We start from the raw sequence: 18,147 nt of genomic DNA on the forward strand, positions 1-18,147 counted from the left end.
CTCCTCATAGCATCTTGTAATAAATGAATGTTTTGAAAAAGTTATCTCGGAATAATATGAATGAGTTTCAATAAACATGTGGAAATAAGATTATGTAGAGTAATGGCATTTTAGTTTTTATCTTTGCTTGTTTTTATTATTATTAAGCCCTTTTTAATAGAAAGATTACCTCTCATACAGGGAACTGTAGTCTTTGAGTAAGTTCAATTAGTACATGCCTCTAATTGGTAGACAGGAGATCACATTGTAGCCAATACCTCTTTGACAATTTAACAATTTATGCACATGATTTGATTGGTTAAAACACTACCACATCAATGTCCCATACATTTTGACCCACAAATAATTTGTCCCATTCATATTGGCAAAGACAAGTTGCTAGCTCTTAGAAATCTTTATGAGAAATATGTTTCAATTTTTTTTTACTCCCTATAGGGTTTTATATGGTCCAATCACCTGTATCCTAGTCTCGTAAGGATTTGGGTAATCAAAGCCAAAACCTTTTCTAATTCTCCAATTTAGTAAATATTAATTAGCAATGTTCATTAACAATAAATTGTTATCCACTTTGGTGGATGGAAAATTTGATGTTACTTTGAAGATGTTATTTTCTCCACTTTGGTTTAATGGGTGTTTTTAATGTTGTAAATTCATAGCATGCGGCCAGATTTAGGACTTACCTTGTAGAATAATCTAAATTAGTAGGAGATCTTGCCATCACAGAATATTCCAACACCAAATCAGCTATAAAATTTTGCTCCTACTTGGTCCACGTACCCAAGGCTTAAGGTGAAACGTGAAAGTGATTGCCCTTAAACAGAGCATATAGAGAGAATGGTTAGTTTTATGAGAAAGATAGGGGGAGACAAAATTTTCAAGATGGAGAAATTTTTGGTGACTTATAAGATTGAGTTTGAAGTGAAACTCAACTTACGAATCATTGCTCAACATGAGGTCTTATGTTCGATTCATTCTCTTATATAAAAATCTAGTTAAGTCAGGTCATTTATGGTTACGGTTACAAGGTAAGAGTAGACTTAGGCATGTTGGGTTGGGGTTGGACTAAGAGGTCTTATGTTTGATTCATTCTCTGAAATATAGTATAGTTGAGTTGGCCCATTTATAGTTACAAGTGTATGGGTCTTTTTATTCCAGCAGCCTGACGAATAGGCTTGGGTTGCTAAAAAGAGAAACAGGTGAAATTACCCATTGAGTCTGAGTTCAAAGATCAGACCCCAAGAATGCTTCGAAAGGGTAGCGAAGCCTTAGGAAATCCTGGTTATCTTCATCAACAAAAACAACAACTGCTTACAGGTAGATTCTTAGCTTGACATGAGAGGCATGAGAGCAAAACCATCATAAGTTTAGCATAAACAGAGAGAGAGCTGTGAATTCTTATGAAAAATAGGGTCCTAAGAAAAAGGAGAAGGGATTCTAAGAGGGTTTGTTGAAGTGGGAGATAGATGAGAGAAATAATGGGTGTGTTGAGTAGTTTCATGCAGCTTGACGAAAACTTTGTCAGGTAACAAAACAGTATGCCATGAAGGGAAAAATAGGGGAGAAGGATGAACATGACACGAAATCGCTGGGTTTTGGAAGCAAGAGAGAAAGCTTGCTCTCTGGATGTGGATCAAGTGAATTTCCAGTTGCTTGACGAAGCTTAGTCGCACTCTAGATTATGATTTTTGCTGGGTAGAAGAAGCTCCATTTTATAGGCACTTAGAACCGTAATTATATCAATCATTCACTTTTCCTTTGCTTCTTTCCATTCACTCATTTTTTGTGAAATTTCTTTAACCAGAGTGCATGGGTCACAAGTTCTTTGGGGTTCCAAGGTTTTTTGTGAGGCTGGACCTTCCTAGGGGATGAGGCGCCACCTACGTTTCTTATTGGTTTCCCTAAAGAGCTCGCAGAGAAAAGGAGAATGGATAGAGATTTTGCATAATGGGTATTCCTCCTACACGTACAAATTCCCTTTGGTTTTTCTAATGGCTTGCGTTGAGTTTGTCTTTGGCCATGTGCTAGAGTCTCCTAGCAGCCTGAGCATACAAACATCTCTTGGTTTTCTATCGTGGTTTTATTTCAAACCATATGTTGGAGATTTTTTGGATATTTTCTAAGCCACTTGGGCTACTTGGGCCTTCCTATGGTATTGGGTCATCTCTTCTAGAGTATTGGGCTTTTTTCTCTCCTTATACTTACCCACATATTTGGGCTCAAGAAATTGGCTTGAGTTTTGGGGCTCCCAAGCAGCCCAAAACTTCCATTTCTCGGCTCATTAATGAGCCTTATGAAAGCTCATTACCATCTATATCACAACCCACTCAAGCAAGCCCCGGGCATTTTGAGTGGCTTGACCCACTTAAGCTTGTAGCGTAGCTATGTGTAATAATAATGATTTTCCGCTTGGCATTGCATGTCGCTTGGCGTGCTTGAATTTTGTCGCTTTGAAGAGAGATATGACGCTTAATAATTAGCTTGGGCTCATAAAGCCAATGCTTATTTCAACTCTTAGCATGATAGATTGCATATTTATTTGGCATGACACGTGAATCATGACTCGTGCGAGTGTGAATGATGAAATTTCGCGTGCTCCAAATCGGGTCTTTTCTTAATAAGGCATTACGTTGGCCCGAGAATTTATTTGGACTCAACCTTGGATTTTTGGGCCTCAACAACAGGCAAGAATGGAATTCAACCCGTTGTGCTCGGGTTGACCCTATTCGGCATGCAAACAAATAATTCTACCATTTTAAAGGCGGTTATACTCTTTAAATAAATTCAAATATTTAAAAGGCAAAACTTTGTGTCTCCTCCTCCGGTTGCTATTCTACCTGCCAGAACGGGGAATGATATGGTTAGAGTTTTGTCATGGGGAGGTGGTTTGGGCTCCGTGGAGAGACAAGGAGGACTTTGCACAATTTTGCAACACATAGAGCATAGTGTAGTAACCATTCTTGATCGTTGGAAGGTAGAAATTGTAAATCAATAGGGGAAGAAACTCCAATTGCCAAAGTTTATGAACAACTATCTCAGTAAGTAATCATATTACCTTGTGATTATTTGGTTTATAAATGGGATACACTCAGAGTAGTTAGTTGGAGTGCCAGATTTTGGTTGGATTTTGCAGCTCTAGTAATAGAAAGAAGAGCAATGGCCAAGTAGCTTCAGATGGGTGCTTTTCGGTCTACGTTAGGCCTCAAAGACAACAATTTGTAGTGAAGACCGAGTTTGGGAATCAATCGTTGTTTAAGATGATGTTGGAAGATGCTGAGACGAAATACGGGTACAATTGGGAAGGGCCGATTTTGCTTCCTTGTGATGTGGATTTTTTTGTCGAAGTATTGGCCGAGATGGAGAGAAGTGAGGAAGTTGGCATTCCCAATTGTGGGTTTGTTATGGTTTTTTGATACTTTGTAGTCCGACTCGTTGTCGACATTCGAGTATTAACAATAGTTATGGTGGTGCTTATAGGTTGCTTAGTCCGTTGAGAATGATTAAGATAAACCAATTTTAAAACATGTATATGGACATCAATTTATCATTGTTGGTGGTTAATTTTGTGCAAACAATTTGTAACTTAAAAGGTCACCGTCACATCATAGTTTTTCAAGTTGCTCATCCTATATTTGTAGGTCGTCTTGTCACTATAAACTTTGCATATATACTTCAACCTCTTATGAACAGTCTTTAAAAAAAAGGATGTGATTGAAGTTGCTTTACATACACAGATACCTATACAAAACAATATAAGCAAAATAAACTCAGGAGGTACTAATACAAAAATTATGGAAAAACATAAGTAATGCTGAAATAAACAACTCACGACAAGCGATTGAGATCATCAAAACATTCAAAGAAATTGTTGCGCTCCTCCCAATCTAAAAGTTGGGGTTCAATCAAATTAACCAACAAACCCTTGAAATCTTTAAAGTCCTCATTCATTAGGAACTCGAGATCGGACACACGATATTGGGCTAAACTACGTTCAATCTTCACTATTTTTAGCTTTCCTTTTACGAAAACATAAGAAGACTTCAAATACAAATATCCATGATACAGTTTATACTTATGGATGTTACATATGGTATTTAAAAAAAGATCTGCCAAATCAAAGAAATACTACATTACTCAAAAGAAAAAATTATACAATATTAAACATTTAACTAAATTAAATATTATTAAACACTTACTTGATGGTAAACACGCTAATACTTAGTAACAACTACTAATATTTGCAATGATCTTCTTTGACTTTTCTTCAACTCTTCAAGCCACTCAAACAAATACTTTTCGTATTTGTCATAAACAAAACAATAAAATCCCCTTTTCAGCATAAACTCTTTTCGAGATCCACTCCAAAACTTCTCCTCAAAGTCTTTACAAAAGACAAACGACAATAGAAACAATATATTCTTATCTAACGCCCTACGTGTCAAGTGGAACCCTATTTCCAGCTTTTGCACATTCACCAACATAAACCAACTTCACATCTCGACTAACACCTTCTCCCAAAAAAAATTCCCCATCAAAGTCAAACTCATAACAATCATAATTTGCGATCATATTAACTAAGAAAACTGTCGATCCTACTATCAATTTTTTTGAATCTAAACAAAAACCTTTAAAGCCGATTGTAAATCTAAACAGAATAAGTTGTGAATCTAAATAAAAAAACAGAATCACAAAACCAACCCTAAACCAAGTTGTGAATCTAAAAAAAATAAACAGAATAAGTTGTCACAATAAAGTAAACAAAATAAGTTGCAAATCTAAATAGAAAACAAAGTTACAATAATACAAAGTTCAAATTAGCATGCATTTCAAATATAGAAACCCTTAAAGTCGATTATGAAGTAAAATAAAACCAACCTTAAACCAAAACCCCCAACAAACAACCTGTTCGCGCTAAATCTAAACAGATAAGAGTTTAGGCTAACTTACAAGTGTGCTGATGGTTGAGGATTGGAATGACCTTCTTCCGTGATGTCCAAAGGTTCGAGCGGGGGTCGGATATGAGCTGAGGAGTGGATACCGGTGTGGTACTGCCGAAGGCACTCGATGCCAAAGTTAATAACTAAGAGCAATTCTATTGACAGTGGAAGCACTTAGTCAAGTCATAAAGTCTTACCACTTGGCTGGGCCAAGGGGCTTTATTTATAGAGAGCATTTGTGATGCTCTTAGCACTTAGTTTCGATGTGGGACTCGTGGGAGTGTCTTCGGAGGTCGACACGTGATTCTGATAGGCTCTGGCAGGAACTCGAGGTAATCTGTCAAAATCGGATTGATGTGATGGTTGGTCGCTCGGTAGACAATACCGAAGGTTGGCGGAGGTAGTGATGCTGCGTTATGGACCCCTGAATCGGTACTGAGTGCTGAGAGAACATTTGGTATGGCCCAGTTGAGTGGTCTCTGCTTGAGGGCGTTTCACGTGTCACGACGTGAGTGGGTGGTCAGATATGGTACAAACACAACCAAAACCCAAGTCCTTGACAGAAAACTGAGGTGGCTAAGAGTTGAATGAACTTTACCACAACTGAGGAATTATTGCCTATAATAAGAAGATCCTCAACATAAACCAAAAAATAATTTACAGCAATCCCATTTTTAATAGTGGTTAAAATAATGGAAAATGAGTTAAGTGTCAATAATATAAGAAGAAGAAAAAAAAAGTAAAACGAAGGGATAGTACCATATCAATTTGTAACAAACATACATGTACTGAACCTATGGCCTGAGCTTCATCTACAAAGATCAAGCCACATAAAGAGAAGACTTGGGAAGGCGACACATTCTCCAATCATTGTAATTGATAGGATTATTGGGATTATATCTCAACAGATAATGTAGCATTATATGTGCATCTTCACATAAAAAGCCTTTAAAAAAATCATTTTCATCTTCCACAACTTGCATCCACGAGCTTGCAACATCATCATTTATTTGGTATGGCCTTCAATATATTTACATTTGTGTTGCCAAATACCATTCATTTGCCACACCTTTGCCTTCCAATGTAATCCGATATACATGATATTGGATATTCAACCAATTTAATTCGCCCACACAATGTTTAGTTGTACTTCGTTAACCCCTGCAACAAAATCAAAATTCACACGTGTGCATCAATAGAAGAATACAGGGCAGGGCCCCAAACATCACTATAAAGAAGTTTTAATGGACCATGGCTTATAAGAGAAGAAGTACCAAAAGGAAGCCTATGGCTTTTATTACATTGACATAAAGGACAAAAAGACTCGGACAATTTGAAAGACACATGAATGGAGGAGGAACGAAGAACTTGTTGAAGAGTTTTAAGATTTGGGTGACCAAGATGCCGGTGCCACAAATTTGGGGAAACCACCACACCTACCATGGCCTGAGGTTGACGGAGAGATTGGGTAGACCACTCGTAGACATTGTCTTTATTCAAACCTTGAAGAAGTACAGCCCTCGTGCTTAGATCCTTGACATGAAAGAAATAAGGAAAAAGTGACAGCCAATGGTGGTGGCATAGTTGCGGCTTGGAAGAATAGTTGCGGCTTGGAAGAAAATGCGACCAACAGGAAGAGCAAGAGCAAACCAATAGGGAAAAGTAAGAAAAGAGACATAGGGGCAGAATTAGAGGCATTAGCAAGGGAGAAAGTTGACTCATAAAATTGAACATGACGAGAAATAAAGAGTTTGTTAGAGAAGAGATCAAAACATTTGTGGGCACTTTGATTAGATGAGTAACCAAGAAAAAGACACATGCAGGAATGAGGAAGTAACTTGTTGGAGTTGTAAAGTCGTGGCCATGGAAAACACAGGCAACCAAATGTACGAAGACATGAGTAATTTGGTTGTTGATGAAAAAGTTTTGTATATAGGGAGACATTGTTAAGAATGGGAGTGGGCATGCAATTTATGATATAGATCGCAGTTTGAAAAGCATAGGACCAATAGGAAAAAGGTGAGGAGGCTTGATGAAGAATGGTGAGATCGATTTTGACAATGTGACGATGCCACAAATTTGGAGAGACCATCATACCTGCCATGGCCTGAGGTTAATTGAGAGATTTGGTAGACCACTTGTAAACATCGTCCTTATTCGGGCCTCGAAGAAGCACCACCATGTGCTTAGATCCTTGACATGAAAGAAATAAGGAAAAAGTTCAATAGATTTGTTTGTTAAATTTGAAAATGAGAATAATGTTGTGCTTTATGGAAAAAATACAAAGAACATTAGATAGGGTAAAGGATTTTAAGGAAGAAGCAAGGAGAAAGGATGAACCGGCATGAGTAATAACCAAACCTGAACCATTACCAATAATTATTTCATCATGGCCATCATGTGTAGAGACACCGAAGATATTAGTGACATTAGAGGTAACACGGTGAGAAGCACCAGAATCAAGCAACCAGGTGGGAGAGGCAGTGGAGCTATCATGGGAGGTAGAGTTAAGCATTGGTTGAGTTTGTGAGCAGGATTGAAGGTGGGGACAACATTTGGCTCTATGACCTTGTGTACCACACCATTGACAATAGCCACGGTAACCAATGTTGGTGTTGTTGTTTTAACGATGGCCATTGTCAGTGATGAAAGGAACGGTGGATTCGAAGGAAACATGATAATTATTACGAAAGCGCAAGAGCCACGATCTTAATTGGAGTTGTTGGAGTGAGAACCACTGTGGGTGTTGGTTCGCTAGGAGCTTTGAGTGACATTGGTAGTGATGACAGGTGTGGCAGTAATGCGGTGTTGGCACATGTGAGAGCAGTTTCTTGTTCAACCAACATATCATGAAGATTTTCAAATGAAGTAAGGAGTCACGGGAACGAACGATATCAACTAAAAGAGGGACGTCGATGATGGCAAGTTCGCCGGAGATAACCTTAACATCTTGCAAGTACTGAGAGACGAGCTTATTCTCATGACGCATTAGAGTAAGGCGTTCCTTGAGACCAAGAACACGAGCACGTGCTTTGCTAGCGAATAGATAGAGCAGCTTGTCCCAAGCCTCTTTGGAAGTCTTAGCAAAGGCAATAAGAGAGATGACTTGTGGTGAAACTGATGCAAGAATAGCATGGAGGAAAAGTTGGTCTTAACAAATCCAGAAGGCATGAGACGCAACTTGAGTGGTTGGTGGGGATGACCAAAACCATCCACATAGCCCATAAGGTTATAGCTAAGAAGCAGGGAGCTAAACTGGGCACACCAAGAGGGGTAATTTATGGGTGTAGTTTGATTGGAAGTTGTGCGGCAACATTGATGGTGATTAAGAAGGTGGAGATGTTAGAGCTAATGTCGGTGGCAGGTGGGGTGAAAATTTAAGATTCAATAGCCATGACTATGGAAAGTTGGAGAGAAAAGAAAAGAAAAAAAAAACGATCAGAAGATACTCATTAGAGCCTTAGGGCTGTGATACCATAAAAAGGTTAAGAATAATGGTATATTTCATAGATAATTTACAAGTACAAGACTTATGATTATATAGAGTTGAATACAATCTTAATAAGGTAAATACAATCAAAATTGAATGACTAAATCAATCTTGATCAAATCGAATAGGAAAGACAACTAGCACATGTCATGGTTAACTTTCGTATTGAAGAGCAGATGATTGTGGAATGATTTGGGTTGTTGATGACGTGAACTCCTTTGATGTAGGAGATTCCCTGAGTTATATACAACCATATCACCACATGAATCTTTCTTTTTTGTGGTTTTAATAGGATGCTTCTAGTTGGAGCATGGTTGTAAATGAACCTTGTTCAACGGAAGGGAACTTCACAGCAGTTTTGTCCATAACGGACTAAGGACCAACTGTTGCGCATTGTTTTTGCATTTTACAGCTTTGATTTGATGTTTGGATTGAGGAAATCATATAGTACAAGGCTTGCAGTTGGGTATGAAATTACATGCTCGGCTCGATTTTGATTGCAGATTAGAATAGAATACTATGCATGCTTAATTATGCTATACATAGTTGATCAAACTGCAGGTAAGTTGGGGAGGGGAGAGGACTTGAAATCAGTCAGTCCTTGGCTTCTTCTTGAGAAATCCTTAATGTCTTGACACTTTGTTTGGAAATGCAACTCAAGTCTTGTGCGTAGATGGGTGAATTGAAGCGTGAATGGTTTTTTTAAGTTGGTGAGTCACAGCTCGGAGCTCATATGAGTCATATAAGGTGCTACAATTGTGCCCGAGGCTCAACCTCCATAGAAGGAAATATATATATCTATATAAATAATATTGTCGCGCGGCTATACGCTTTAAATATTAAAATATTTAAAAAGTATAGTTGTGTGATTATACTATTTAAATATATTTTAAAGAGTATAACCGGTGGCTATACTTTTCAAATTTATTTTAATTTTTAAAGAGTATACTGTTTAAATATATATTTAAAGCGTATGGCCCGTTCGGCTATACTGTCGAAATTTATTTTATTTAAATAGTATACCCGTCCGGCTATACAATTGAAATTTATTTTAATATTCAAAGAGTATAGCCGTGCGGCTATAAGGTTGAAATTTATTTTAATATTTAGAGAGTATAGCCGATTGAAACTTATTTTAATATTCAAAGAGTATAGCCCTCTTTACGGTTGAAATTTATTTTAATATTTAAAGAGTATAGCCGCTCGGCTAGAAAATTTAAATTTATTTTTTATATTTAAAGAGTATAGCGGCTCTATGTTTTAAATTTATATTATCGAGTACAAATTAGCACTCAAAAATCAATCTTAGGTTTGGCTTTGCTTCGATTCCTACACTCTGAACTTTCCCTCTCTGCGTGGATCAAGCTAAGGCTAGGGTTTTCTCTGATCGGCGCGATCCATCTCCATCTCCACGGAACGTCACTGTAAGTTCACTTGTTTTTTTTTCAAAAACTTTCAGTTTTCATTTTCTGAAATCTTCACGGTTCAATGTATTTATTGATTATTATTTCAAAAAATCGAGACACACTCATAGATATGTATTCGTTGCTACATATTAGACTATTCCGTTTGGTTTCCGATAAATCGGAATAGAAAGTGAAGTATGAAGCTTTGTGTGTTGCTTTGGTCTCTAAAGATGGAGCCTGGGGGTGTTTTGTTTTTCCACAGGACAGGACTGTCATTTAAATTAAAATATCACTAAATTATGATACAACTGTGGTGGACTTTGTATTTCCTTTGTGTTTACATGTGTTTTGTATCTGGCTGTTACATCTGAATTTTGATATGAAACCAATCATGGTAGCAAGTGCTTTGTATTTGGAATGATGTTTGTTTTACTCGTGAAACTTTTTCAGTTTTTTATAGGTTGTTGAAGCGGTTACAGTAAGTAGCACCTATCAACAGCATTGTTCAAAACTCTCTCTGTTGCACTTGCACATGATGAACTAAGTAGGATGATGAGTTGGGTTGTCAAATGAGTTTATGGCTTTTGATAATGTTATTGAATGATGCAACCATATTGGAATTGGAGGATATATGAGTTTGGGCCTAATTATACTGGGATTGGGCAGTTTGATGCTTATGTGAATGTAGATCAAACAAGTAGTCATTGAGGATGGACGATGATGGTGACATTGATATATTTTTTTTCCAATTGGAACAACAAGAATCCAACTGATCACCTTTTTATTGTCTCTTGCCATATCGCTGCTCTAGTTGGAATTTTGACTATAGCCTACTCCGCATTCTAAAGGAGGAGAAATATCAATCTAAGTTGGATGAAGGCAATAGCCAGGTCAAAGAAAAATCCAAAGGCATGTCACAAAGTTCCTATAGCCCCTCATACTTGGGTTTAAGAATCGGTATCTCATGGAAAGAACTTGATTGCTGTGTATGCTTAAAGTCCATGAGCCCTTCTCAAACTCTTGGGCCTATGACAGCTTCAGACAGTTTTAGTCACTGTTGCAGTATTTGTGGTGCAGCGGCTCACCTAAGCTGCTCTTCTAGTGGCACAAGGATTGCAAGTGTGTATGCATGATGGGGTATGAGCATGTGATGCACCAATGGGCTGTCTGTTGGAATGAGGTAACAGATCAACCTGATGAAACTTCTTTCTGCAGCTATTGTGAAGAGCGATGTAGTGGGTCTTTTCTTGGAGCCAGACTTCCGCTGGTGAAATTTTGAGCTCCATTACTCAGGGGGCCAATGAGATAGCATCTTCAGTACGTGCAATTATTAGGAGTCAGAGCAAGAAGTCCAAGCATGGAAATGAAACCTCTGTTGACATGGGAAATAGTGGTAGTACTGGGGATATGTCCACAGAAAGCACAGCTGATACTCATCAAGCTGTTAATGGTTCTCATGAAATTGAGGAAAACCGTAATGGTACTTTGAATGTGGATTTGCAGCACCAAGATGGTGATGTAGATAGGAAATTGGATTCTAAGCCTAGTTTCAAAATGAGCTCGTCAAGCAATAAATAAGAAGGTTGAGTCCCAGGTTTTAGGGATGAAACAAAAATACGAGTTGATTGATTTGTCACCAGATTGAATATTTTTCTCAGGTTTTAGGAATTCACTGAGGCGACGATTGAATATTCTTCTCAATCCTGTTCAGGTTTGATTTCTCTACCATCTTGATTAGTTGGAAAAATATATTTGCCTTCATTTGTTTAGCCAAGTGAGGTTTTTAAGTAAGGTTTAAGGTTTAAATTTCTGTGGTGTAAAAAGATTTCCCTTCTTTTCTTTTCAAATGAGCCAAGTAAGGTTATTACCAAGGCTTAAGGTTTAAATTTCCGTGGGTTTGAAAAATCAAGATTTGCTAGTTTAGTCCTTTAGCGAATCAGGAAGTCCTAACAGTGCTGATGATTATCAGCATCAGGCTCTCTCCTTGGTTGATTTCTATGGAGTTTGGTGAACCTATTCCTTTATTATTATTTCTGATATATCATATATTGTTGCTTAATTGTTGCATGTGCTTGTGTTTCATGTAGGTTTTTGAGCTGAGCTCAACACAAGGACCGGGGGTGGGTCTTTATTTATTCAGAAAGGTGCTGCACTTCAGAATTCTTGTTTGTGGGGGAGATGGTACTGTTGGTTGGGTTCTGAATGCCATAGAAAAGCAAAACTTTGTCGCCTCATACAGTTGCTATTCTACCTGCCAGAATGGGGATGATCTAGCTAGAGTTTTGTCATGGGGAGGTGGTTTGGGCTCAGTGGAGAGACAAGGAGGCCTTTGCACAGTTTTGCACCACATAGAGCATGCTGCAGTAATCATTCTTGATCGTTGGAAGGTAGCAATTGTAAATCAACAGAGGGGAAGCAGCTCCAATCGCCAAAGTTTATGAACTATCTCGGTAAGCAATCATATTACTTTGTGATCATCTGGTTTATAAATGGGATACACTCTGAGTAGTTAGTTGGTGTGCCAGATTTTGGTTGGATTTTTCTGGTTATCAGGTTCTTAGTATGTCTATAGTTGTTGACTTGAGTTATGGCTCCAACAAACTTCTCAAATCAGCTCACATTAGTTTTGTACCCCTAGTATTACTCGGTTGTATTGTGTCAGTTATCAATTGGTTTGTTGTTTATTATGAAAAATATTGTCAATGGGTCAGTTATCAATGGGCTGCTGAGGAGCCACTTGGTCATGCAGCTGCCATTATCACTGATGTTCTTGAGAATGCCGAGACCAACCATGTAATAAGTGCTGTGCAGAAGCAAGCTCTTGTTCAAGAAATGGCACTGAGGCTGACTTAGAAGTTTCCTCTTGCTGCTTGCTGCTTAGATTAGTAATCAAAGTTTTGATTGTATCTTCCTTTTCTTTCTTTCAGAAATGTTGACATGTTGCATATCACCATATGAAGCTTTCTATTTTGTGGTTTTAATGGGATGCTTCTAGTTGGAGCATGGTTGTAAATGAACCTTGTTCAATATCAACGGAAGGGAACTTCACACAGTTTTGTCCATAACGGACTAAGACCATCTGCTATGCATTGTCTTTGCATTTTACAGCTTTGATTTATAACGAATGTAGCTGGGCGGTAATACTTCTAGAAAAAAATTTCAGGCGCGCGGCTATACTTTTTAAATTTATTTTAATATTTAAACAGTATAGCCGCTCGGCTATAGTCTCAAAATTAACTTTAATGTTTAAAGAGTATAGCCGCGCGGCAATATTTTAATATTTCAAGAAAGTCGGAAAGTCAATAAAAGTCTATGCAAAGAAAGTGAGGCCCTAAGTCATCGACAAGATTAGAGATGAAAATAATTGGCCCCCGCGTGGAGATTGCCCACTTAAAATTCGACTCAACTTAATTCTCAATTTCATTCCCATTGACAAATTTAATCCGGATTAACAAATAATTTTGGTAAGGTTTTTTAGGTTTTAGACATAAAAAAATTTTCACTTTTGGAAAAAGCAAAACTTTTCATAAAGACTTGTCTCTAAAATAAATAAGTTATTTTGCTTCTTTTAAAATTTTTCTCTCTCCTTTTGTTTTTTCTAAAATGTCCCTAATTGGTATCATAATTCAATTGACTTGTCTGTTAAAAATTCTAAATCTTAATTAGCATAAAGTAGCCCAAAACTCTAATAAATTAAAAAACAAAAGTCGTTCCAACGGCATTGCTAGCAATCAAACTTCTTGTTCTTTCCATTCTAACGGGGAAGAAATTCTGTTTAGCAAATGCTTTGCCCTTTCTATAACTGAATTAAATAGAGATTTTCTATTTAAACCCCGCACTCCTATTTTTTAACCCCAATATTTAAATTTTTAAGCTGTCAATTTTATTATTGTGTAAAAGGACAAAAAAAGTCATTCAACTTAATATTTAATCTTAGTACATCTATTTATGCACACACCCCCCACACCCTACCACTCTTGTTATTAAGTTTTAGAAAAATACAAACTCATCTACATCTTATTGCTAATGAAGTCTAGTCCCGTAAAAAAAGGTCTTAACTTGCATATCAGTGGTCTGAGGTTTGAACCCTACCACACACATCTTTGTCTCATTAGTTAATCTTTTTAATCACATGATAAAAATAGCCTTGTGAAAACAACAAAATCTCATGTATACTACAAATATTGTTTAATGATTTGAATATTGGAGTGAACAACGAAAAATGTGGGGTTTAAATACAAAAACTCTTTTATTTCTTATTTTTTCAGCTTGGTGTGTATTTAAGGGCAGTTTGGGAAGATAGTGGGGTTTTCTTAGAAATTGTGAAACTTTAAATTAGAAGTTGGGGTGAACTTAGAACATGGGGTGAACAAAGAGAAGTGTGGGGTTTAAATAGAAAATCTCATTAAATATTATAATTTGGAGTCATATGCGATTGAATTGAAAACTCTTCAATTCCGTTTCTGAATCAAAAAGAGTTTTAACAAAATTCAATGGTTTCCAATGTACGGCTACGTTAATGTGTTACCTCTAATTGCTAATTGATTGCTCCATTTTTGAGTAACTCCGCTTAATTGTGTTTGTATAGGTACGTATATAGTTGTGTGTGATAGTCACATTTAAGTATTTCTCGTGGTCAAGGGCAAGTCAAATCATGAATGGGAATTAATCTCACTTTTCGGGTGTGGGGACATCTCATGATATTTACCATAAAAAATAAAAATAAAAAATGGCTCAAATTAACAAAGTATTTGAAAAGGGCAAAAAAAATTAACAAGGTTTTTTATCACAAAACGTCCCTGGTGTTTGAAAAACTATCAGATTGTATCCTTAAAGTTTTTTAGTAAATTTAGGTTTTAGCCATAAAAAAACTTTCACTTTTGGAAAAAGCCAAAGTTTTTTCAAAAAAGACATAAAAACCTATCAACTTTCAAATCAAAGACATGCAAATGTAAAGGATTCCTTAGGAAATCCAAAAATAAATAAGGGCAATTTTGTCCAATTTGGCTTCTTTTAAAAATTTCTCTCTCTTTTGCTTTTTCCAAAGTCTCCCAAGTTTTTTTGTATCACTCATGATCCCTAATGTTAATATAGGTGCTCTTAAATAGTCATTCTGTAATAATAATAAAAACTGTTAAATCCAAAAATATAATCGTCAAATCAATCCCTTTTAACCTCCTCAATGCCTCATAAACTTACAGTTTTAGTGACGAAAAATCTGAAGAACACCGTCACAGAAAATGTTTAGCCACGAAAAATCTGATGAACATCCGTTGCTAAAACCCTTTGGTGACGAAAAAGCTTCAAATTTCTGGGCAAAACAGCAACTGGGTTTTTTGGGTTTTAGATCCTTTTTTGAGCTTCAAATCATTAACTGAAGAACAGCAGCTGAGTTTCTTAACAATGCAGGGCATGTTGTAATGAGGATGGTGATGAAACTTTGCTTGATTTGATTGAACGAAATTGTCAATTTTGGACTTTCTGGGATCAAACGTACGTTTGAGCTGGTTATTGTTTTAAGCTGTCTACTCTTCTGGATCAAGTTTAAGTTCTCCTAACAAGAAATTTTTGGATGGCTATTACAGAACTAGAATGCAGACACGAAATGCTGTTTTGGCAGCCCATCTCCTCCTTCAGAGCGTTGAGGCCACGTTGCCAAAGCAAAAGAAGACTGCAGCTGTTACAGAATATAAGAATGCAATGGTTGCTCATAAGAGGCGCAGTAAAGCCCGCCAGAAGAAAACGGTAACATGATTTTACTTTTATGTTTGCTCATACCTCACCAATTTTCCATGTTCCTAGTTTTGACAGTCAGGAAATTTTGATAGGTTTAATCTGTTAAGCCTCGCATCCAATCCTTGTTAACTTTTTTGTCTCCTAACCCTGTAGTTTCAGGTTCAATCCAGCTGCCACAAGATGTTCTTGTTCACATATTCAGTTTCCTCGATTTAGTCTCTGTTGGACTAGTCTGCTCGTGAGTCGATAGGCTTTGAGGAGGTTAAAAGGGATTGATTTGACGATTATATTCTTGGATTTAACAGTGTTTTTGACAGATGGATTATTTAAAAACACTCATATTAACGTTAGGGACCACGAATAATACAAAAAAATTTCAAGGATGCAATCTGATAGTTTCGCAAACGTCAGGAACGTTTTGTAATAAAAAGCCTAATAATAATAATAAGTTAGAGGAGCTTCCTAATAAAAGAAAAATGTTGGAAAACGTCATGAAGAATCAATTTATGTTTTATTATTCAGTTGAAGCCTCCATTTCACCACCATCGTCCCTAAAGTTTGGGGTATTTGCTACACGGTCTTTAATTACTCACGAAAAATATTGTTTTATCAAACATGGCATCACATCTTATGTTGAATTGTTAATCTGGACCATATCGATCGAACATATTTTAGTTTGTAGATTATCAGTTTGACAAATTAATTATTACTAGCTAGCTAACATGAAGATGCTTTCACAAGTTAAGGAAACCTTCGAATTAAAGTGAACCAAATTGTAATTCTTTTATTTCTTATAATTCTTATTCTTAATTTTTCAGCTTCGCCATTTGCAGAAGTACATGACCTTTCATTTCATAGATTATTGTTTTTCCACAAGACGATTCTCTAAATTGATCTAGTATGCAGAGAAGGGAATCGAACTCAAGTGTGAAGGGACAGAAAAACTATCTTAACTAACTAACCTAAAATACATATATTATAATACAATTGATAAACAATAACCATGGAAGAAACCCAATGTCAACGATTGCATGCATGCTTCAAGGTTAACTGCATTATTCTAAACACATGTATGAGTATTTCCAGAAGGACATGCCTTCCGGTAAAATTAATGAATATTAAAGTACCAGAAATCCCATAAACAAGTTTTGTTTTGTTGGCCCGGTCAAGGACTATTAGCTTAATTAAGTGGTTGTTGGAATCTGGTGTTACAAGCTTAAGAGGTGGTCCCCTCCAATCATCTTGTGAGTCGTGATAATAAACGAAGAGTGCTGCTAAATGAACCCTAAAATTAACTAAGTACACCATATGATTTAAGTACACCATAATATTTTAATCAAAATGTATAATTAGCTAAGTACACCATATTTAACTACCAAAAATACATCTGGTACAGCCTAATACACTCTATCACACAACACTCTAATACTGATCCTAAACCAAGTTTCTCTTTTAACATGAATTCATGCCCTCTTTTCAAATTTTCTATTTCAAAATCTTTAATTTTCTAAGCTAGTGTGGGAGTAGATTTGCTAGCTCCTTCAATTCAAAGCTTGATTCCTGTAAATCCTTGTGATATTCTTTATTTGTTTCTTATTTTTAGATTGAACTTATTGCCCTCCAAATATATTCTATATTCTATCATCTTCTAAAAGTTTTATGGGTTACTTTTCTTTTTTCTGGGTAAAATGGAAGTGTAAAATGGAAGTGTTCCACACTTCTTTTATAGAGCAAGAAACCATTCATTAATTGTTTGTAAAACTTTGTGGTCATAACTCCAAAAGAATATTTGTCTTTATAGATTGAGTAGGGTGTACTTATTAAAATTATATTTGTTTCACAATTCAATATATTATTTTTGGTCATTTTATATTAAGGTAAATTAGTAATTCAATTAATTTTAAGGTTCATTAAGTAGCACTCTAAACGAAAATGTGTGCTATGCTTAATATAGTATTATTTTTCTTAAAATGATTAACCCGCCCATGTAATTTTAGGTCATTGGATACTTGACCCTTGAAAATTAAGATAGCCATCTTAGAGATATGATTCAATAATAAAATGTTATTTGTTAAGGGGGTTTAGCTCAATGAAAAATGATCTTAATTTGCATATTAGTGATCTCATATTCAAACCCTCATGATATTGATAAAAATAAAAATAAAAATCATAAAATGTTATTTACGGCATAGGTCAAAAATTCTAAGTTTTCTTTAGTTTATTATTCATCTTTTAGTCTTGTAATACAGCTCTCTTTTTGTTTTTTTCCTTCATACTTGCAATCTCTATTTTGTTTTCTAACTCATTTTAAGTCTTGTAATAAAAAGCATCATATTTAATTACTTCATTTTTACCTATTCTGAGCCGAGAAGTTCGTTTGCAATTTTGAAAATTCACAAAAAAATTTGCGTCAATTCATGGACTTCTCTAAGGCCGACCAATTTCGTAGCAACCGCCGCATGCATACATTGATACTGATCAAGACAAGTCACTTTCAGGAGGGTAAAAATATCAAACATGATCAATGATTCCAGGAAGAAATAATAAAAGTGAAACAAATGAAAAGATGAACAAAGGAAGC

General features: G+C 36.2%; 1 pseudogene across 1 annotated transcript; it reads left to right on the plus strand.

Annotated features, from left to right (window-relative positions):
- Positions 1-9,708: 9,708 nt before the first annotated feature.
- LOC103338226 (diacylglycerol kinase 1-like) lies at positions 9,709-12,882 on the plus strand (annotated as a pseudogene). The gene is made up of 3 exons (XR_016128422.1): positions 9,709-9,848; positions 10,291-11,541; positions 11,918-12,882. The product of XR_016128422.1 is annotated as a diacylglycerol kinase 1-like (transcript).
- The last annotated feature ends 5,265 nt before the right edge of the window (positions 12,883-18,147 follow it).

Source organism: Prunus mume, linkage group LG7 (assembly GCF_029339155.1).
Source record: "Prunus mume cultivar Tortuosa linkage group LG7, ASM2933915v1, whole genome shotgun sequence".
In the NCBI taxonomy this organism is placed as follows: Eukaryota; Viridiplantae; Streptophyta; class Magnoliopsida; order Rosales; family Rosaceae; genus Prunus; species Prunus mume.